Source organism: Phalangium opilio, unplaced genomic scaffold (genome assembly GCF_054372755.1).
Source record: "Phalangium opilio isolate 3A_F unplaced genomic scaffold, DU_Popi_V2 ptg000003l_1, whole genome shotgun sequence".
Taxonomy (NCBI): domain Eukaryota; kingdom Metazoa; phylum Arthropoda; class Arachnida; order Opiliones; family Phalangiidae; genus Phalangium; species Phalangium opilio.
The window spans coordinates 11192108-11216689 of record NW_028324145.1 but is presented as its reverse complement, the minus strand read 5'-3'; the positions used below and the strand labels follow the sequence as shown (position 1 = coordinate 11216689).

The following is a 24582-nucleotide window of genomic DNA, read 5'->3' as shown; positions in this document are numbered from 1 at the left end:
TAACACCCAAATGAAAATACCTCAATTGTCCATATTTTTTATCTCGTCCTTCCCAAGCCACGCACCACCTACCGGTAATTTCCAAGGAGAGTCTAGTATGTGAATAGTTGGATCCCCCATTTTTTCCCATCATCAATTCCGGCAAATATATTCATAGAGGGAACAAATCTAATGTCTGCTTTGCTGCGGGCTGAGAGAGTTGCATGACGAATGACGAATAAGCTAAAATGTATTCGCGAATCTACCTTGAATAGAGAATAAGGCCGGGTTAATGTAGATCTCGCTCTATCTGATCCCCTTTTTACTACGTTAACTCTTTTACACTGAACAGAGGCAAGGCATGCCCCTGATATTTCCAATTCTCCAAATGGTTCTTTTTTTTATTTCATATTTCTCTGGAAAACCCGTGGAATGTAGGTTCTCCCCTTTTTCGTCGCAGTTCGTCCCGTTTCTTATTATTGAAGCCAACCAAGCTTCCTTCCCTCTTTCTTTATATTATACTTTCTTGGTCGTGTTCAGGAGGCTTTCGTACGCCCTGAAAAATTCCTGATACGAGCGTAGGCCAAGTTTTCCAACTTTTTAACCATATTTTTTACGGTGGTGTCAAGCTAGGCTCTAGTTCGCGTGTGCCGGTGTATTCTGACGAGTTGGTTGTAAAAATGTCCCCCCTCCCTTTTCATGCTCGTACCAAATGCGTTTTCCATTTTTTTCTTCTCTTTCCAATTTTCAAGACGACTTATAACTTACCCATGGGTTTCCAGAGCTCTACGTTGGTATACTGAAGTATGTTTTTCATATTATAACTGATTTACGTTATTTCATCGTGTTAAAATTCATTTCATTGATGAACACTTTGGTCCCTTCAAAGTATGTAATAGTCTTAACATCTATAAAACCCCCATCGCATTTATTTGACCTTCAAAAGCCAATTGTTTGAAAGAAATGAAAATCCTTCATACCGTAAATAATCCTGGCTAGGTTTTTCTTTTCTTTTATTCAAATCCTTATAAACGTTTAAAAGGGACTAGGAATATATATATGGAGACTCAGATTTTTACGAGCTGAGGAAAGAAATGGTCTCCGGATTATTCCTTCAAAAGGAACAGGCAAAAATAAAATTGGATAAAGAACAAAAAACCTTGGAATATTAACCGAGAAAAGATTTCTAAAATAGAAAGCAAAGTCAAGAAGTTTTATATTAAAAGAAAGGACTGAAAAGGCGACCTGCCTCGGGGTAATATAATATATACATGTATTTAAAGTCTATTACTTGTAGTAAAACTCTGAATTTATCATGACTTCGTAGACTTTTTCATTGAAATTCCAAAGCGAAATGTTATCCGGCGTTTAAGTACCCTTTCTTAGTTACCAATTTCTTTGTTATTGAAAGGGTCTATCGCCAGCCAAAAGTTACTTTTCTTCATTTCCTCGTAAAAACGTATTATTTCCGAACGAAAATATTAACGAATCCCGAAAAGGCTTAACGGGAATATTTTATGGTCTTTTTTTTTCTAACTGAATCGCGTGATGAAACTTTTATTCCAACTCCGGGAATTTTTCCCTTCAAACCAGATGAAAAATGTGATTTACTCCGAGCGACTTCATTAATAAAGTGTGTAAAAATGACAGATGAAACCCAATTTTAATTAATACTATTGATCTTTTAACGCTTTTCGAATCCTCCGTTCTTTCATTGGGATTTTTAATATTACTCATTAAAAGAAATTTAAAAAGAAAAACACACTTTTGTTTACCAGAGGCGTGGCGCAACATTTGAGAACTCCCATTTTAATTCGACCATAAATAACTAGAAAAACAAATCCTTTGTTTTTTTTTTCTTTCGTTTGCGGCAAAAACCTCGAGTTAAGTTTTCCTTGGGGAAAAGTATCAGAAATTAGCTCTTACACCTTATGTTTTTTTTTGGTATTAGATTATCCTTTGAGAGAAAGGAAATAAGGAAAGGGGAAGAAAAGGAAAGTCTAGATAGAGGGGAAAGGTCCTGTCCCGTTTATGAGGTTCTCGCTCGATTCTAAGCTTTAGCTTGAGCCTAAAAAAAGGTTTTGCTCCTTTTCCTTGTCGCTCCTGATTTATACCAGGCTGACTTCTTGTAAATCATTGGGAATTGCCTTCATTACCGCGCAGCTAGCTAGCTAAGGCTACTTCCATAGACCCACTTCTTTTTTTCCTTCTTTCGCGTTCTCTTTTCTTTCGGGCCTTTTTCCTTTGTACCCTTTAACCCCTGGCAGTAACGACTCGGTCGCGCGCCAACTAGGATAAGCGCGCTCTTTAGAATCGGGCGCGTCACGCACGCGCAAAACTATTCAATATGGTCTACAGGGGGTGAACAATGTTTTCTTCCAGATACGAGAGGTAGTAGATACGTATTATTAAAATGACGTAGTTTTCCCCAATAAACCGAAACTAATTATTTATTATCCCAAGCTGTTAATTAACTATCTCGTTTGATCTTACTGTGTCCAGCCCGCAATAACTACACTCTGTATACTTCTTTTCCCTGAGCCTTAGCCTTAGCCTGAACAAGCCTTGGCTGCTTTTTGGTCCTACGCGAAATAATTGAATTAAGCGATCGGTCAGAATCGCTTCTCTTCTCTCTTCTTCCGCTTCTCTATGATGGCGCTGAGATCGCCCTCCGCTTTCCCTTGGCTGGCTCTAACCCCCACCACGCCACACCACGCCAATCTTATGAACGGGAGGAATAAGCCCCTACTACAAAAAAAAGGTATATAAGCCGTTAGTTTAAGAAAAGGAGAAAGAAGAAATGTATAAAAAATTTGGAGAAGGTTCCCTCCATCCCCGGTAGCTTCGTTCTGTTCCTAAGCCGCCTTCCCAAGTTTCCCTAGTTCCTTTATGACCATGGATACTAGACCTAAATGGTTTGTATCGTCTTTAAAAAATACTGATTTGTTAGAATCGTTAAGTTTAGATAGTTAAAAATTAATGGTTGAGATCGAAATCAAAGTTTAACCGTAATAGGTAAAAGTCAAATTCTTAGCCCTCACGATTTAAGAAAAAATTTAATAATTGTTAGTTGGTTAACCATTTCTTGTTGGAACGCTTTCTTATGCCTTCAGGAGTCAATGTATTACGGGCAATGCAATTATTAAGAAGGCAGACGTCAGCTATCGAATTATTCTTTTTTCTTTCATTCCGTATTTTTTTCTTCTCTTTTAAGATCTTAATACTTTTTCTCTCTTTTCTTAGCTTCGTTTTCCATCTTTCTTCCGTTTTCTTACGGGATTAAAACTCTGCTTCTTCCATTTCTCTGATCTCCCCCCCCCACACCATACTTCCCTTATTGCCTTTACTTCTTTGCCCGCCTTGTTATTGATATTAAATCTCTCTATCTCTCTCTCTTCATCGTTTGCGCAACGTTTAAAAGATAAATGTAGCTATTTCTAACATATTTTCTGTTATATATAAACTTAAAAAAGAATTTAGTTTAGAGGATTGCGACGTAGTATATAGTTGGTCTAACGTAATTGGGCCTATTTATTTCGTTAGATGGTTATTATATTTTTGCGCGCCATGTGGTGCACCGTTATTAAAGAAGTTCTTTGATTTTTAGGTCGGTGCAATAGTAAGATATTAGATCTGTTTTAGAAAATATTATTTAGCTTGTAGCAGTTTTTTGTTTTTATTGGTAAAACATACTTGATAACGGCTAATTTTATTGGCATAACAGTAAATCAGTTGTAGTTTATTTATTACTTGTCCAAAACATATGTTTTACCCATTAGTAAATACTTTTCAAAGCTTCATCCCACGAGGTAAATAATATTATTGAGAATTCGTCAATTCGATTTTGTTTTCGCTGTTATAGCGCTTGGGTGCTCGGCGGGTAAAACGTTTTACAGGGGCTCGTTGAAAATACATTGGCTATGTTGCGCCTGTAAGGGGGGCTTCCATTAGGGAGTTGTAAATAGATAATGCCGAGTTTAGAGATTTCTAATTTTATTTTACTAAATATTACTTTTAAGAAATTTTCGTTATTAATTATTCATTAAATTTCTTCTTAACAAATATTTGTTTCGAATTGGAAAGTAAAACTCGAGTTAGCTTCGTTTTAGGGAAATATTTACTCGCAAAACTGAATTTTTATTCGAATAAATTTTAGACAGCATACCGCTAGTATTATTTGCTCTTCCAAGATTATATAAAGATACATCTTCATTATCTTTTATTCAAATTATGTTTGGGTTTCAACAGAATTTTAATATTAGTGTCTTGATTTCTCGACTAAATTAGGAAAATTATGATCCTCGTTTAAATATTGAAAAGAAATAAATAAAATTAATCTCGTGAAAGACAAAAACAGGTTTTAAAAGAAAATGGAAGAGAAAGTTGTTGGCTGCATATTTTACCCGAAATGCAAAAGCTCTGATAGCTAATAGAGTGAGAAGAAAAGTAAGAAGGAAGAGTGGGCCTATATATTTCCTAGTTTTTCTTTTAAAAAATCCTCTCCCGAGAACATAAACATGGGAATAGCCTCATGGTGCATTGAAGAAAAAAGAATAATACTTCTTTACTGGTATCATATTTCTCAACACGAGATGAAAGCGGTTAGAAATGAAACGTCACTTTTTATAACGCATCTAAATATAACTTACCTCTATAAATAAATATATAAAACTTACAAATTATGTTGGTATTGATATAAATACTTATTTTCAAGATTTAATCATTTAGAAAATATCACTACACGAACTTATTATTTTTAAAGCGTGTGGGACTTTACCTTCGTACGAGTTTTGCTCGAGCTATACTTTAGAGTGTAGTATAAACTCACCCTGAAAATCTGTAAATATTTAAGCTTTTTCTAGTCTTTTTTTCTTATCCGGTCTTTCCTTGGAAAGGCAAAGACATCCTCGGTAGGACGGTGTTTGGGTTTTTTGGGGGTGCTAAAGTCGCCATTTGCAATGGAAATTAAGGGATTATTCCGCGGGCCTTGTTTTTCTTAGCTATAGGGAGCGTTTTTCCTTCCTTTTTCCTTTTTTCTCCGCAATCGATGCGCGTCTCAGGATTTCTCCGAGCGTTTCTACTTTATATATATCCTAGAAGAAGTTCTTCTTGGTCTTCTTCTCTCTTAGAGTGACGCCTGCCCCGAAAAGAGTAATAGAGAAAAAAATTGAAATCCGCTTTTAGCGAATAAAGGATTCAAAGCCCCCTCTTCCTCCTCTGATATCTTTTATCTGGAGGAAAAAGAAAATATAATGGTTAATATCGCGAACGTGAAAATTATGCCAATTTCCCCAGAGCAGCTTCTCTTCGTTCGTTCTACCAACTCCTCGAGTTGGTGGCGTTTTTTTATTTTTTCCATTCCTCTCACTCAGGAAATGGGCTAGAAATAATGCCTGCCATATATGGTTTAATGTTAGGAGATGGTTATATACGAAACTATACGGATAAGGAGTTGATTATAAAGGAATATTTAGATTAGTTTTATGAATTTATGTTTAACTGCCAATTATAATTATCCCTTAGTTTTGAATGTATTTCATTATATTTCTAAATTTAATATTATGTATATTTTTTATATTTAAAAATAAGTTTTTTTAAAACATTTCTTAGTATTTTTTGTCCTTGAGTTTTTGCGATGAATTCTATGAAAGAAAATGAGGTGAAATTAATATCAATTTGCATTTTAATTAATATTAATATAAATATTAATGCATCAATAGCGATAAGGTAGGGAAGATTACATCATAGTTCTATGATGAATTCTTAAAATCGGATAATCTATTCAATCTCTGGTAATTTCCTTTATTTTTGACCTTATCTATATGTGGGTTCCGCTACAATACTCTTGATCCCTTTTAAATGCAAATAAACCAAACCAAGGAGTTCTTGCTTCTTGATATTATTAAACTCATTCATTTGGGTGGAGGGGAAGGGTTTGACGCGTGGTGTTGGTTTATAAAATAGCCGCGATATACTTTGAATCAACTCGGAATAAATTAATTTGAACGTGGCGCTTCCTTTATAGGGAAGAGGGCGCGACTCTTTTATTTTGATGAAAATGTATCTTGATAAGATTACAAGTACTTTATTATATATTTACAACATCCCCTTTCCCGCCTCCTCCTCCCCCCTCCCTCACTACCTCCATACTTGGTCTTGTTTATTTGTTAGCGTCAAGTACAAGGTAAAGTTCTCTCCAATGGGCCGCGGAATACTTGGAAAGTTGAGTGTAGAGTGCATTTGTTATCAAGTGCACTGCGGATAACCCAATTTCAATACTTGTAGGTCTCTAGGAAGTCGGATTTGTTTCGTGAACCTCGTACCTATAGTGTTCTCTATGGTTTGGTTTTTTTTTTTTACCCCAATCCAAGGTTGATATCGTAAGGGAAGGTTTTCGTTCTCGAGTTGAATGTCCTTAAGATGTGAAATATTTTGACGGTTTTTTTTGTATGAATCATAACTGATATAATCAGTACATCTGATCGAACTAGTTAATTTGCTGATCAACTGGGATTAGTATCCTCCTCTTTAACAATCGGTTAACCTTTCCCATAACCCGTGAGCGTAGAGTCACCTATAGCTTGGACTTTATCGAGGCACCCTCTTAGGACTCTCTGTTCTTTTTATCGGAATTCGTGTGTCGAATACTGAAACAGTCTCTCTCTCTGTTTCTCTCTCTCTCTCTCCGGATATAGCTCGATCTCTAATAAGGTTTCTGGGCGCGGCGTGGCATCGCGAGCTGTATTTGCTTGGCGTATTAAAGGCGTAGGACTTACGCTTTTAGTGGCCTTGTAATAACAAACGTCTCTCCTTTCTCGCACCACTCTTCTTTGTGTTTTCTAGTTTATTGTTAATTGCAGACACCGGGATAACGTTTTTTTTTGTCTGTTTCTCTTTTGATAAGGTTTTTCCTAGAAGAGAAAAAAAATACATTTATCCGACGTTTCTTTTCACGTGCGAAACTAAGATTTGTAAGAAAAGTTGGTTTTAGAGATAAAAATGACCCTAATTTAGAAAACTTCGCTCGTGAGGTCGTTATTTTGATTTTACTTTAAACAAAACGTTGGTCTAGCTTTTTTATCTCTTCGTTTCGTTATGAAACTAGATCCATTTGTGGAATGAGAATTTAAACTAAGCTAAATATTCTAGAGCTCAAATCCCCACGCATCGTTCGCCAAAAATGTAATTTTTGTTTCTAAACCATCATCTTTTAGATAAACACTGTAATCCTTTCTAAATGGGGTCGCCAGTTTCGTATACTCTTAATAGGGCTTATTGCTAAAAGGGGTAACGCTTCGTTTACGACTTTAAGCGCCTGTTTAGGAAGTTGCATTACCGGATGGTAGATTTGGTCTGGCGTTGTGACATTCCTAGACGGTTCAATATTCATTTGAAACATTTGATAAATTCCGCTTCATTATATTTTAGCGTAGTAGGTACTTGGGGCTACGGCTACTTAGACTTAACTTGGCGCGCGGTTGGTACGTAGTACCGTGGAAGTGGTTGTAAGATTGTATACGGTATTTGGTTTGACTGGGTGCTGGTTCAGTTCAAAGTTGGGTAGTGGGCGCGCCGGCGCGGACGGTGTCGAGATTTTCCGTTCGGCGCGAACCCCGCGGAGCGGAGCGACTGGATAACGCTCTGACGGACGAAAAGCGAAACGTTTTTCCTCATTCGGAAGCGGGGTTCCGGAAAAGCCAGATCGCACAGTGGCGCGCGCCTCTTTAAGTTTCCCTTCCACGGACCCGAAAAGTCTTTCTCTCTCTCTCTCTTTCTCTCGTTGGTGTCAGGGAATATCTCTAAACTATAGAAGAACGATCGCCCACCCTTGCCCCACCGGCGGACTCTGTTCCGTGGTTGAGAGGCCAAACACCACCGTCTCTGCCTAAGGTGGGCAACGACGCCCATCCTCTAAGAAAAATAATCTTTTTCAAAAATGATTTAGTTTGTTGAAAATTAAACTCCGTGAATGCGAATGAATCCGTTGAATATGTTTACAAAAACTTGAATAACTTGGAAACCTTTGTGGGACGTAAATTTTGTTCGAATTATCAACCGTGTATTTAGAAGTTGGTGGTCCTTCTTTTTGAAGGTAAGCTATATATCAAATCTGAAAGAAAAAAAAATAACTTTAAGAAATTTTATTTGGGTTTTAAAATATTAAAAGGTCTCTTTTCTCTGTTTATATTTCGTCGCAGTCAATAAATTCACTATATTTGTTTAAAACTTCGAGGAGAAGTTATCTTCAGTACTGTTTATACTTTGCAATTTAAATGTTGTTTAAGCATTAGCATTGTGTTTAGCGTTTCATGGATTCACTGCATTATTAAGTTCATATACAGAAGGAAATTTGAATTAGAGAGAGTTGGTAAATTTTAACAACTTGGGAATTTGTAAATGATAAATAATTTTAGGTAAATTTGAAGCGAAGGAATGAATGTTTACTCAAATCCGTAGAAATATTGTAAAAGAAAACTCTCTAGAAATCAATTGTTAGTTCTTATTCCTCCTCCAAGTGTTTGGGGAAACATTTTTTTTTTATAAAAGACGACCTATCGCCTGTATTTCCTCGATGATATCGCTGTAAGATATCTCTTTTCGCATCCTCATCCCTGGTAATATTATTTTATCCTCGGAAAGAAGGGTCGTCCGACGAGTAAAATAATCTTAAACGACTAAAGGTTTTTATTTTTATCGCCCAGTTAATTAAGACTTTATTGGACGATTCTTCTTTTTACGAGTTGCAGGCGCGCTTTTTGCGGACGGCGGCGTTGCCACGGCTTTTTTAGGCGCAAACCATGACGGTCGTTGCAGTAAAAACTAAAGAGGGAAAAAACGACTTCGGGAGAAAACGGTGCTGCACCGGAATCCTTTTTTCCCTTATTAAATACGAGAACTATATATATGTACGGTGGAAAAGGGGGAACTTGGAATGGGCAGCCCGAGACCAGTAGGATGGCGATGAAATAGGGATCTTACTTCTATCACCAATTGATACATTTTATCCAAGAATATCGAAACTTTTTGAGATGTTATTAACTTCTTGAAGGAGTATTAAGGGAATTGTTCTAAAATAAGATTTTTCTGTTTAAAATTGGCCCTACGTTACTATACTTTACCAGTACTCAAATTTACAACTCTTACCTGGAAATTTGATCTAAACATAATTAGGAATAATCAACAAATTTATACGAAAGAGTTCATTAATATTCGTGTGATAATCGAGTACCATTCCCGGAAAAATACTTCTTTCTTTCGAAGACGATGGTTTTTACGGCACAATTCCGAGTTGGGTTCCGCGTTCTTCTTCTCATCTATCCGACGACGCTATCGCAGTTAAGAGATTGTCCGTAATGACTATATAGGCGACCCTAACCGAGCCGCCGCCGCACCAGCACCACTATACTGATGCTGAGGAAAACGGCCGAGCTGATTTCCATTGGGAATAACCAGGCGGTTTAGACCTAATTCCAAACTGCAAAAAGGTTACCTCCTTTTCTTATCCTTTATCCTTTAGCTTTAGCTTTAGCTTCCTTTTTTTTTGGATACGTCCTAATCTCGTTGATATAATAAACCACGTGACGTTTAAGATGTGATATAATGTAGTGTGTTGAAGGATTGGAATGATGTTGATCTCTAAAGTCTGTATTGAAATGAAACGTTTCGAGATATCTTAAGATTGTGGGTAATATTTTATTGAATAGCGCACGCGCTAATTGTTGCTTGGAGTATATAATATGGTATCCATCTTGTTTGAGCCAGCAATACAATTGCTGTTTTTGATTCCCTAGCTTGGGAGGATGTTGGAAGGGGAGAAGAGAGAGAGAGGGTATTATAAGATTGTCTGCTTCTATTCCCCGAGTTTCTTTTATTATATACAATACACCATTCTCGTAAGTGTTAACGTCTAAATAAGACCCGCGAGCTGCTAAATTAACTTTTTTTCTCTCTCTCTTCTCGCTCTTCTTCCCTCGTTCCGCATCTCGTCTTTTCAGCGCCAAAGGATTATTTTAATCAAAAAATCTTCTCTATCTTCCAGCACATGCACGCTTCTCGCAAATTTTTTTTCATTCTTTTTTAGTTTTTAGTTGCACTTCTGGGAGACTTCTCGTTTTTCGTAATTTCAAATTTTTCTTTCTTTCTTTCCCAACTCTCTCTCTGGGGATTTTCGAGGGGAGTTCAACTTCTTTCGGTTTCGGGTTTAGACCGTCTTCTTTTTACAATTCGGATTTAATCAAGAGCTGTCTAATTAAAGACATAATTATTTATTGGACGATGAAATGTAGGGTAGATAAATGTAATTTGATTTTAGTTATATTTTTGGGGTGCGTCAATCTTTAGTTTAGTATGATGAGAGTGATTTGTTCCTCGAAGATAACCTAATATTCATATTTTGAACGTCGTTACAAATTAGTCCACGGGGCCCTTGCCAACTCGCGCCAGTTTAAGAAGTAAATTAATTGGAAGGTTTAACGTAATCAAAATAAAGACAAAATAGTTTTCATTATTGCGCTGATAATTTTATCGCTCGGTGCTGTTTTTTTTAATTGACAACTTTCTGTTAATTAACTTCTATAAGAAAGGTTTTTGCGGAGTAATGCCTTCCGTTTCGCTATGGAGTTGGAATATTGGAAGAGTAAAGTGTATAGAGAAGTTTTGTTTGCGAAGATATTTCTCAAGGGCTGTCATTTATGTTGAACAACGAACTCACACGCTAGCTACCGATCAGAATAGCAGCCACGTTCCCACTGCTATCTTTAGATTTAAATCACTATTGTTCTTAGTTATCTCGGTTTTAATATCTGACGATAATTATCGATTATAGATCTTTTTTCAGTCGATAAACGTATAGTTGAAAACATTTATGTAGACTGTAAAAAAAGCCCTTAACCTTAAATAATTGAAAGCAGTTTTAACTTGAACTTGTGCGAACGCGATTTCAGTTTCATTATCGCCAGCCGAAAACTTATAAATATTAGAATCCTGGAACAGTTTTCTCTTCCGGGTGTTGTATTAGTGGTTTGAATGAAACAAAACGCGAGAAGAAAAGGTAAAAAAAAAAAAAAAAAAATTCCCCAGTTTTTGGTCATTACCATCAAAACCCATTAATAGTCTCGTAACGTTTCCCTGAGTATGATTTATATTCTGACCATTATACTCTTCTATACGCTTGTACAATTATATGCTTATAACATCTTTTCATTTCGGTTAAAACAACAAAACCCCATTTCGACGAAATGTATATATACTTATTTTTGTTTAAGTTACAAATGACTATACCGAGAAGATTTCTTTACTAAAAGTGATATGAAGTCGCGGATCTACATACCTAGCTTTTAAAGTACAATATTCATGCAATGATTTAATAAATTCGTGTAAAAATATGTATAAAAATATCGTAAAAATCGGAAAATTTTGAATTTCGAATTTCATTTTTCTTTTGAAATTTGAATCCGACCTAATTGCGTTTAAGATAAGGGTATTTTTTTTGGTTTGTTCAAAAACACAGTAGATTTTTGCTTCGGTAACCAAATCTCTTGGACTATAAGCGTATCCCCTATGTCTCTTTAAATTCCCTTATGTTATCCTTTCGGGTAAATTTTCTAAGAAAATCGCCTTTTATTGGAAAAGAGGTAAGACATTGGGAAGGATCGAATATCCGTTCTTTCGCAAAATGCGCCGCGGCTTAAATTTCGTCCCTTTTAAAATCTCTAGACCCCTTTTATTCGGAAAGTGAGTTTCGCATGGTGATGTCCAAGAGACAGAGACAGCTCGTTTCAATTTTGTATTAGGGATATGTCGTATTTGCTCCTTACAATGCTTCGGACTTCGGTATTATAAGTGATATATATCTTGTATACAGACTTTGTATCGAAATGGTCCATTGTCCAAAGAGGATAAAAGAGTGCATGATGCATTTTCTCTTCCAGTAGTTTCGTGTTTCCGCTATCATTACCATGAACAAATATCGAATTTGAAAAATCTTAGAGTGACTTAGGCTCGTCCTAATGTAGATCTATTTTTTCCGTTTTATTTTTCTTTACTGAAGTGATGAGTAAATATCTATTGTAATCTGATAGCAGTTTCTCTAGACCTAATTAAATTTTCAATAATTATATTTAAATATCAATGATATCTTATTAAATTAAGTTCAGGCGTAATTTTGAATGTTATCATGCACCCTTCTCGAATTTTTTTTCTAAAATTATCTTTAGATATCGCACCTCTTACTCATTTCTTATTACGTTGTAGAAACAATACCTTAACTCTAGATAGTATATTATAATTCTCCGGAAATGGGTAATTACGTATGCGCGCTTTTCAGGCGCCGCCATTCAACCATAAAACAAGTGAAAGAAAAAAAAATAATAATGAAAACGCCGCATAATTTTATAGATAATCTGTCGCCATATTCTGAGAGTGCATCCCGGATTACAACGCCCAAGTTGTCTTCTCTTTTAAACTCGAACAACGCGTTTAATTTAATTTTTATAAATTGTTTTATTAAGAAAGAAATAAGTATGTCTTACGCGATGTATCCCACGATACTGTGAACAATGAGACGGGACGGTATTGTTCCTTCTGTACAAGAATAGAGGGTACGCCGGTAATTAGGTGGATGAAGGTTGAACCGGATAACCATAATTCATATTGTATATAGTTGTCTTGTCTCTGCCGTGTCAATTGAAATAAATTACCCATTTCAATTAGGCAACGGATAATCCGAGCCTCTTTGTTTCAACCACCCGGCCGCGCTTTTGCATCTACACATGTCTCGTTTCGAATAAGTAATGAATGTTTCGAGTCAAGAAGTTAATTACCCGAAAGTAATTGGTAATTTTAATCAACTCTCATTATTTTAAATAATTTGTTATTTACCGTAATAATCTTTATGTAAACAAATCTAAGATGATTGGAGTCCTAGCTGTTAAGCAATAATTTATTAGTTGATTTCATTTGATCTTTACACGTTGAACATTAATTATTAATGTATTTCAAAAACCTCTTAATCGTGAAGGAGAGAGCTTTAAATTAATATTTGTACTTATAAATTATTGATGTCATACGGGCCTAAAAAAGGTTGGGAAATCGATGTTTTTGGCTTAATTATTCACGAGACTCGCCGTGACGTTTCGCCTACATTTTTATCGGTCTTTTTATTATATTTCTGCTTTGAATAAATGATATTTCTCATTTCCCCTATTAAACGTTTCCGAGGTCCATTCACACCGCCTACGTTTTGACAGAGACGCCCTATTAATATAGCTAACTTTAAAAATGGAACAGTGTGAATTCAACTAACTCGGTTGAATCACTAATTAATATTTTGTCAAGTCGTGTTAGTTGGTTAAATCAGAAGTCGACAAAACAAAAATAAACAATTATTCTACTATATGTTAAGAAGGAAATAACGTTAGTATTTTTCTTCGGCGTAATCTACTTCTAATTACGTATACGATTAGTACGAACCAGACTTTTACTTTGAAATAAATATGAAAATTATCCTTGACTCTTTCCCTCTTCGGAGATTAATGGGAGTACGAAATAGACCAACAGATTGCTTTTCCCAGACCCCGGACTAGACGAAATAAGTAAATACATTTGTACCGACCGGATTGAATACAGATTAGCGATCTTAATTAACAAAACGGGAGAAAGATTAATACGGTTTACTAATCATGATTGCAATTAGAGCGCTTGACCTATAAATTCATTAGGAAAGTTACGACATATTAATCTTGTTGACTATAGTTGGAATTTCTTTTTAATTAATGAAATAAGTAGTAGAAACGATACGATGCTACTCCTGGAGTTTTAGTATTTTTACTCCATGGAGTAAACCGCGTGCGAAACTTTGTAATGCTAAATCACGCGCAAAAATTTAAACACGCGGTACATAATTTATTCTTAACATTTGTCCATCTTTAGTAAACCATGTAGAATTTCCCCAATTCAATCGCGAATACGCGGCTCATTGTTTGTTGAAGGATAATGCCTTAGCGAATAATTATTCATACGCCCTTGTTCTTGAATATTGTTACGTTAATAAGGTTGAAGCGAAATTTCGGAATTCGAGAGAGAGCTAGGACCGAACGATTCATTCACCCTTAGCCTATTGTATCTTTCTTAAAATGTATAGTATATAGTTGCTTACTCAAGGTGCGTGTGATGCCCTTTTCGTGATAGTAAGTCCTCGCTCGTATCCTGAGGTTTTAGCAGAGTGCTTCTAAGGTTCCATCACGCTATGGATCGTTTAAAAAAATTGCCAAATCGATACTTCTTTGAACCAGCGAAAGGGGTATCGAACCAAATCCAGTTTTTTCTTTACCCCTGCGCTCTGTTTAAAAGCGGATAATCCAAAGTTAATGAAACAAAAGCACTCTGGTGACTCACTTTTTAGAAAATTCCTTAAAAGTATTCTAGAGGGAGAGATAAAACTCATCTACTACTTACGATGGTATTAATTGTGCCTTCATTAACAACTTCGCATTGATCTATTTCTAATCTCTTAGTGAGGTAACCCTCGGTACACCTCCCCCGTTCTGTATTTAAGGGAGAATATGAATTTTTGGGAAGGGAATGGGTTTAAAGTGAAGCCGACTACTCTGTTCATTTTTCATATTTAGTTATATAGGCGTTCTGTGTGGTAGAAATGAGCTTGAGACGTAGGGGCGTTATACTCGTTCCGCGTGTCTTCGATCGTGTCAAGCTTAGGCGTTTTAGCCAATTAACCCGACTAAACGAGAGTAAAGAAGTTCCCAGATTTATTTTTTCTTCATATTAATTAATGCATTATCCCTTTTAAAAGATAAATTCAGAATGAAATGTCAAAAGCTCTCCGATTGGTTTATAATTTCCTCGTGAATCTTAAATAAGGGTTAAAAGTTCTTTGCCTTAGACCACGCCCCTGAATTGGTGGGGCGTTTAAGTATCTCTTTAAGTACTATTTCCAAATTACCTAGGATGAAAATAATAAGGGTGAGAAATTGTAAAAAGAACGCGTTTGTAAGTGTAAGTGTACACGAGGAAGGTGAAAACGAGAGCTGAAAACATAATGGTTAAAAAAGCTAATGACTATATGGAAAGGCGGGTTGCGGGTTCTTACTGGCGCAAAAATGCCTGGCCCGATTATGTTGTGGCCGTAATGATTTGGACCCCTTTCTTTCTAGTTTACACGCTGAACAAATGAATATACCAAAAGCAAGCCGCAAAAAGAAAGAAAGAAAGAACAAAACCCCCCAAAACGCTTTTTTCTCATTAGCGCTCACCAAAAACTTTTTCACTCCTAATTTTGGTCCCTAAATGACTTTTAGCCGCGGCATGCAATCACTGGAGGAAAGAAAGTATATAAGTCTCACGTAACGTATACGAAATTATGATGAGCTTGAAATTCATTGTAGAAACACGTGCACGTGGACGTCGGGCGCGAGAATTATGTTTCAAAATTGGCGCGGAAAATTTACACGTGCTTTTAAATTACCATTTTCAAATTAGGCTTAACAAGTAAGAGTAAAACAAATGTTTTACTCACGCTAAAGAACCGTTTACATACGTGTACATGAAATCAAACCCACAAATAATATTTGCTTTTTGAGACAATGAAAGAATGCTTAATGTAATTGTTGTAGAAACGCGGTTTAAGGGCGTGCATGCGCCTTCTCTTTGGAATATAAGGTACGACACCCGGGAGATAGGTAAAACGAGAGGGTTCTATATATATCCAAGTAGTTAGAAACGTCAAACAATGAAAGCTGACGCTTGTATATATACGAAGGGAGAGAGTTAGCCGTGTAGATAGAGAAGAGGAAGTGGAAGTGCATGGTGTTGGAGAGCGAAAGGGGGAAGTAGCTTTATGAGAGCTTGGGCATCGTAAATCAAGAGGAAACAGCCAATATAATCAGGTGGTAGGCGCAAATATATAAGAGCTAGGTAAAAATATACTAAATAATATACTCATCACCATGGTAACACCCCCTGAAAAAGTTATAGTTATTACCAAAGCCTATCTTACCTGCATGCGTACGGGGTGTCGCTCCACGATAAAAATGTCGTAACTTGAAATTATTTCTCGCCAACTATATATATATCTCTTAGTTCAGGAGCCGTTACAATTAGACAATATTTCCAATGAATAGTAAATTGTCTTAATTACTCCAATTTTTGGTAAATTGTATTTTGGATTGTGAAGCGTTTAAGAAAACGTACTCCGACCTTATAAAACTGAAACATTTCTTCAAACGCCGCGGACAATATTAATTAAATCTAGTAATATTAATTAGATCTAACATATAAGCTCCTCAAAAAGTACATCAGTGTTCCTGTAGGAACTTGTTCCGCACGTTCGCCGTGATAACCCGCATGATACAACGTTTTCATCCCAACTTCGCGATATTTTCCCCGGAATATTGTTAGCTTCCTCGCCTGAACGCGCGCTTTTTACGACAAAGAACCGATATAATTTTTTAGCCTATGATCGTAAAACTTGTCCTATAGGCGAAACCGAAAGGGAACACGCGCGCTCCTAGGCTAATTTCTATTTCCTAGTCAGGGTAAACTAAGAAGGCGATCGAGTCAAGGTATGTCGGAAGCGTAGAATCGGGAGTAAAACACTTGGGAACCCGAAATAAGCCGCGAATAATTATGGCCTTTACCTTCTTTATCAGTGTTTTACTTCATTACGTCAACTTCTACATAGCTGAAGGGGTTTTTGGCGCAAAAATAATAGGCATACGTGATTATCATACGCGTGGCTTCATTGTTACTACAAATGAGCCTGGTAGGTTGGTTGGAAGGAAAGGAGGAAATTTACGACGTTAAACTTAGATGGAAAGAGTCGTAGGCCTACACTGTTTTTCTTTTTTATTATTTTATTATTAAGGGGCCACACGTGACCCGATAGATTTCGCGCGCTCGACACGAAGGTCTCGCGCCACACACCTTAAATGAAAGTCACTAAAAGGTGTTATTTTTACGTATGTAAATGGGTGGGGGTTGGGGATACATACGCGACCTGTCGCTATGATTTAAATCCCTAAAGTTTTTGTTGTACTCCGTGTACTAACTAGAACTGTAATCGCTACACTATTGTTGGCAAGGGGCATGTGGGAAATTACAGTACAAAAGAGTCTAACGCGGATTGATATATAATATTATGAACTACTTTTATTTAATATTGTTCGTTGATTTGTCGGAAATGAATTTATATTTCTACTTGACATTCTGGGTAGTCTAAAATGGTTTTTATTTGATACCTGAACTGGTTACTGTAGTATTAATTATCCCACTTACGCGCATAATTTAAAATTATTAAATCAATTAAAATATAGAAGAAAAATTATAATAAAATTACTTTTTATCGCAAAATTTTATCTTCATAAAAGTAAGAAACTTCAAAAGACCGTATACCGGTATATAATTTTTCTTAATAAAAAAAAGGGATTTTTAAAACCACAAAAAATTTATGGAAAATATTAAGTAGGTGGTCTTAATCTCTACCATTTTTTTCTTTTCTTTTTATAAATATAAAATTACCGATAAAACCCGTTCATTTTATAAATTCATTTTCCTTCCATTACTGCGATTAAATTTTGAAATAAACCCCCCCCCCCCAAAAAAAATTATCCGATTTCCAAAATCGAAGAAATATACAGGGTGTACCTTCGCAATTTATTTAATTTTATTCATTTTGAAGGTAGAACCGGGCTTGGGCTTTTATTAGGTAATTATATTTAAAATTGTAGACCGAAAACCCCCTGTTAGACAATTCCGGAAGTGCGGAACAACGCGTCGTAAACGAGGAAGCATTTTAAACTAAATTAATAAATTAAAAAAAATAATTTAAAGAAAAAAACCATTATTGCCAGCTGCATTTATATTAAAAAAAAAGAAACATGGTTGGATATTTCTTTTGAGTGAAACTTCATTAGGAAGATGTTGGAAATCGAAAGATGGAGGAGAATGTAGGAGAGTGGGGGAGGGGGAAAGGAGGGGGGAACCGGAAGAAAGCATTTATCATGGAAAATAAAACCTCATTAGTGGAAAAACAATAAATCAAAGAAAGGAGCGAGAAAGTGTATGAGGGAGGAATTGCGCCTTTATTAGCCTCTCAACCTTCCAGCAGATTACCTCCTCCTTGCACCCTTCCTTCTCGTTTTACTTCAAAAGCGCCTCTTATTTTAAGACTGCCGCATAAATGGCAGTATTGCCAGACTGATAGAAAAACGGGGGACTGCCTGGCATCTATTGAAAAATCTGCGAAATAATTTAGGTGGTGGTGGTATACTGCCATGCAGCCGCTTTTAACTGTACAGTCCCAAGTAATGCCGGGAATCGGGTATGTGAAAACCACTCGATAAATCACCAGAGTCCACTAGCATGCAGAGAAGAGATTCACGTAAAACGCTGAATTTTTCAAGTCGTTTTGTAATACAAACCATGAGCTCTTTAATATATGCCAGTAATTAGAAGTATAAATCAGCTTATGCCTGGAGTTATAAATGGAGTCAATTTTTGGAAACGAAAGTACGTTCATCGTTTACGTCTTGGGATGTGTTTTATGACACTTTGTTAGGTGTTGTTTCAAGGAGTAGTGAAAATAGGTTAATATTATCTGTAATGATTTAATTATGTATATTGTTATTTGTTTCGTACGTTGAATTCGATTTCAAATCTCGTGCAGTTATCAGATTAGATCTTGAGTATTACATAAAAACTGCTTTCAAAGTCTATTAGGTTAAGTTTAGGCAATGGTGACTCTAGAAACGGCCAAAATAAAAACTGAAGTACATCACTCTTAGATAAAATATAGAAAATACAAGAGAATAGAGCAGACGGACAATTTCTCCTTTTTACCCCTTCTCCACCCAAGGAAGGTTCTGGGCAATTAGACAATATAGGAAAATTTCATTTGGGCACTAAAGGGTAGCTTTTTTTCAAAATAAGAATTCACGCGTCAACACCTACGAATAAAACTATATTAGAGGTGTAAGCCCCTTATGGTATATACTCCTGGCCCTGTAACATTGTCCCTGATTCCTATATTCCTTTATTTAATAAAGGGGAGCGACTTCTATGGGGATCGATTAAAACTTCTATAATAAACCCGAGGGGGGAAGGGAGTAGACCGGGGATATACATATGGGGAGAGGAGAAAAATCGGCGTCGAGGACTTTTGATAATAACCGAAGCGAAAAGAGAATGGGATTATTTAAAGATACGAGCACCACTGCACTGCACTGCATTGCCAAAGTGTTATAGGCCTATTTTAGCCACTTCAAAAAACGAACTAGCTAAACGGGGGGAACTCGTAGCAACGCTTGTCCAGATGGACACTTCGCAACCATACCGAATTTTTCATCCGAAAGCATTTTCTCTATGTGGATAACCTTAAGCCTATTTACAATCCGATTCGTATATACTATCTTATAATTCTTAATGCATAAAGATACGTTGACGAGTGTTTTTCACCAAGTACTTGGGCCCGATCGCAAATGGCTTTTGCGTGGAATCGAATATAACGTTGCAGAGAGAGTGAACGTGACTCAATAATCAAAGGGGGAAATTGCCTGCCTTGAAGTATAGTATAACTTGGTCCGTTTCGGTTTAACGCGCGCTTAGGACTTTTAATTCCCCTTATATTCTTCCAACTGTAACTCTTTTAGGATGCGGAGTGTACATCTCCTGGTCCGTCGTTAATGGCGTTAAAAGTTTCCAATTGACGCGAGAGAGAGAGAGAGCAAGAGAGAGGGAGTTTGACGCGGTGCAGTGGCGACATTGAGTGAAAAATCGACTTACGTAATGGCAGATGCCCCGAAAGAGATTTCTAATTGATTCGTTCAATTTCGGCCTCGTTAGCGATTTAAATAGTTTTCTAGTTTGCTCTGCCCCTCCGACCACTCGCCCCCGCCCACCCACCAAGAACCGAACAATTAAAATTCGAAACTCATTCTCGCTTTTGCCATCACTCTATTCAAATTCAGTTCGTCAGTTCGAAACTTTTAATGGATGATTAAGTCGTGTCCACCATGACTCTTTTCTGCCTTCCCAAATATGTTTTATTACTATTATTTCAGTATTTTTAGTTAGTTTTAAAATACGGATTTTAGATTTGAAGATTTTGAGGTTTTAAACTAAATATGCTTAACAATTGTCCAACCACAAATTTAATATACTTCTAACCTTCAGTCGTACAAATTTGGAACATACCTTAAAACGTTTTAAATTCAGTTTTTTTTTCTAGAGAAAAATACCACACCAAAAAAAAAACTCTGAATAAAAAAAATAGACTATTCGGGGGGTAGATATTACTACATATATATACGACATGAAAATTTCAACCTTTAAAAGTATCCCGGAAGCTAGTAGAAACCCCAAATTTCTCATATAATTTTGGTTCCTACTAAACCCGAGAAGAAGTATACACAGCAGAGGTATAGGGGATTTTACACTGAAGGGGGGGGGGTAGATATTCTGTTGGGCCTTTTGCCTTTCGGATGAAGAGTGAGGAGGGAGGGATGAGGTCTGTAGAGGGTGATGGTGGGTGTCTTAACATTAATAGCTTCTGGTGCGAGCGGCGAGAGGGCCCGGGAGCCTCCTCTGGAATTTCTAGCATTTCTCCATCCCATTACGCTCCCGTTACAAGTATTCTCCTTCCTCTATCATCCCCTCACTCTTTTTTTCTCTCGCGCTTCTCCACGAGCATCCCGTTGCCATGGCAACCCCTCCTTGATTTAACTCGCTCCATTTGCACGCGCCAGCAGCACCGCGTCCGGATCTGTTTTGCATACTCCTCTTATTCCTTCCTTTTGCCCGCCTATCCTTGTTCCTACAACTAAACCAGCATCGGCCCTAAACACAATAATAACAGACACACCACCCAAGAACCAAACCCAAACCAAACCTGATGCGAAATGCGATGGTATGGATGGTTTCGGGATTAATATAACTCCTTGTCTCAAGTATTAAGACATATTTTTATGGTTTAACATGTGGCTAACAGTACGTATTGATTAGACGAGTTGTTATTTTAGAATATGGGTCTTTTAGAATACTATAAAACAAATGTTCATCCACGCATACTCTCAAAATTTCTCATTAAATTGTTAAGAAAGAAAACGAATTTATTAATTTTTAAGTCAAGTAGGTTAAAAATAGATTTAAATTTCTCAAGGTCGTTGACAGTTTTTAAAAGACGACCCCTGGTGGTTGTTGGACTTTTGACGAGAACGAAAGGTTTTTATATCTTTTTCGGCGTAGGCGATTTAAATCATTGAGGTAGTTTTATTTTTGATTCGTAATTAGCAACCCACACGTACTAAAAAAGAACAAGATACGAAGTATACATTTTGGGCATTGGCCGGGTGACCTTCTGGCAGGAGGGAACAAAACACTATTGGCCCCACTAACGTATAAACCCCCCTTTAATTCGAAAAATCGGATCGTCCTAGCTTTGATCTCGCTTATAGGGAGCCACGCGAGGGTTTTTGGTTTTTGCGCGCCTCTAATGAGTCGAATTAAGCTCCTAGATTGATTTACGGTTTTTTTTCTCTCTTGGTCAACGTCTGCTAGGGCCTAGGGTAACGTGATTTTTAAGTACAATCGCTCGTTTATTTACGTGAAAGGATATTTTGATATTGTGAGTATTATAATTAATAATAATTTTAATTTCATATCGGTTTAGTTTTAATTGCTTCATACACAACCCGTTTAAATAATTTTAACGAAGCGTGACTCTACCACCCCCTACAGATTTAACCCCGTATTGTTTTCTCTCGCGTTATTATATTCTTAACAGCTAGAGGAAAACCTTTTGTTTAAATTTTTCGTGTCGTGACCTCTACCGCCCCCCGTACCTTTTAAATAAAAAAATGGCTATCATTCAATATTACGGAGTGGGAGGAGGGGGGTTAGGGTTAGGGATTGACTTGACACAGGCTAAAGCGAAGGTTAAAAAAATGTTGAGGAAGTAACAAAGAGATTTGATAGGGAGTGACAGGCGGAAGTGATCCGTCAACATTATATCGAATAAATAATGTGCAAAGTAAACGGGCCATCGGTGTATATATATATACACCTTCCGATTAAATAGCACCACCCCCAAAGCGGTCACCCATCTCTTTTTTGCTCCGGTCACTTCGGTCCGGGAATCAAAGACTGTTAAAAAAATAAATAGACAACTTAGACACACGAAGTGATTATGTAATATTTTGGGAAGTGGTGGGTAGTGGAGTTTTGATGCTATTTGAACTTGTTAAAGCTAAAGATCCTGAGAATTTCGTGGGTTACGGCAATGGTATACGTTCCTTATTTGGCCTAAAGTTCTTTGTCCACCCAGAAATTTGGCATTAGTACCAGTTCGGACACGCACCGCGTTACGTATAAACGGTCATTTCCCAGGAGAAATAGCCAGGCCTAAAAAGATGAAAACGCGCGGCTCTCTATATTCGTGGACGTTTCCCCTTGGTTCCTCTTTGCTTTTAGCAAGTGGCATATTGCCAGGACCAAGAGTGAGTTATGATTGGGATTCTTTCCGCTCGAGGGCCTTCGTCTTTCTGCAGGCAACACAAAGGTCAGCCGATGGGAAATGACCTTTTCCCTCCCCCCTTCTTCCAACCCCTACCCTCCCCCGGCCAAAACCCCTGAAACAATGCGCGATTCCGCGCGCCTTCTTTGACAAATGAAAGTGACGCCAAAACAAGAATTTAACTCAGTTTCCAGGGAGGTTTTAGGACTTCCTTTTATTCTTTTAGGGAAACCGCAAACATTATTACCGTATATACATACCTACTTGCAATAAATTCATTCTTAAGAAGCGTACCAGTTTCTCCTTATGATTATTTATGAAATATATTCCCTCGAAGTTATCTATTACACTGTAGGAGATGACATGAAGCTTCAAATTTAGTAAAGCCGCATTATTGTTTACTTCCGTTTTATTTTCTTCCGTTACTCGCAATATTTTCCAAGTCTAATTAGGGATTCCAAGCCGAAATTAGCTCGCCACAAGGAATTATGAAATTTTTACACACGCCAGGCAAATAAAGTTGTTATAATAATATAACATTAGCTCAAGCTTTCAACCTGCATGTTTTTACCCAAATTAGTAATTAGAGATATACCCCAGAGTTTTACGTGGATATCAAAATTTAAACCGTGGAATTCTTCCATTAAAAATAAAGAAACCAAATTAACATTAGACTGTTAATTTTTATTAACTTGTCTTAGTAATATGGTAATCATTGGAACCTGCATTTTTAAGGAAAACTTATCGATTTAAGTAAACTGGATCGAATATTTTTGCTATCAGCGCACCAAAGTCACGTGGGAGCTGGGGACTTTTGGGTGACGGTATCTCGCTTATAGATGAGAAGGACCCCATACTAGTATTAAGATCACGTCGGGGACGCGATGTCTTTCGGGGTGCAGGGTGTCCTTCGGTATAGAAATGTTAAGTACCGGAATTCTTTTACGTCGCGGTTCCTATCTATCAGCGCGAGCGGGGGAGGAAGACGCTGCTAGAAATTTTGTAGAGGATTCTGGGAGATCTTTTGTAGGCCCGCGCCTTCTTCGGGATGCTGCGTGAGAGCTAGGGTGAAGGGGGAAAGGTATAGGCTTAGCTTTTCAACGTCCGTGGCACGCGCCTTTTCCATCCTATCTGACTAATGAGGCGGGCGAGAAGTCTGATAAAGGTCTCGCGCCAAAAGAGACGCTTCAAGCTCGCGCGTGCCACCAATATCATCGCGTGGAAAGACGCTAGGCGAAGAAAATTTTAGACCATTTCAATCATCCTTCTAGTCTCGCTTTTGCCTTACTTAAGCAGACTGGTTCGTACAAAGGCGCTGTGATTCTAGCCCGAACGTTGTACCGAAATAGGCCATACGCTTCTTATATATCCCAAATATTTTAGGAATACCATCACCATGCACGGCTTACCTACGCTTCTTTTCATCGCGAAATATGTCTACTCTAGTAAAAAATTGGTATATCTACAGTCTTCGAAAATAAAACAACCCGAGTCTATGGCCGCGTCAGAAAATGAGGAGTTCTTCTTGAAGTTAAACAGTGGGTTGGCGCAGTATATAGAGAATTTCTTATCTCGGTTGATGCAAGGAACCCTTTTTTTTCTCGCGGTGGACTTTCGGTGTTATAATACCCCGAAGCTGGTGTTCGTCACGCGTTTTTTGACGTAATGATTAAAGTCAGCCCTAGCTTTCTCCATTATACTTACCCCTTCCTACACAAGGCCTATAACGCCTTCCGCAAACCTACCTTCACGATGCGGTCTATACGGCTGAATAATGAATTTAGAAAATAATACCGAAAAACGCGTGGGAAAAACTCCAGACGGATTATAACCGATATACTTTAGCCGAACTCTGATTAATGGTTTTACTTATATAACGACAACCGTCTATAGCGGTTTAAGCCCTATTATTTTTAATCCCTTAGTAGGCGTATTAAAAGGGTTCGACTTATAAAGTTTTAAAGTTGATTTTAAGCTTACACCTAGTTGATATTATCTCCATTTAAAAAGTAACCCTAAGTATCTAATAATCAAATACGTAGGACTATGTCCATGCATCTTGAATTCTCTGGGAAATGACT

The 24582-nt window shown here is 37.1% G+C and overlaps 1 protein-coding gene across 5 annotated transcripts in view; it reads left to right on the top strand.

Moving 5' to 3' along the window:
• The window catches only part of LOC149717826 (uncharacterized), a 170521-nt gene that overhangs the window by 57876 nt on the left and 88063 nt on the right, over window positions 1-24582 (top strand). The window lies entirely within an intron of this gene.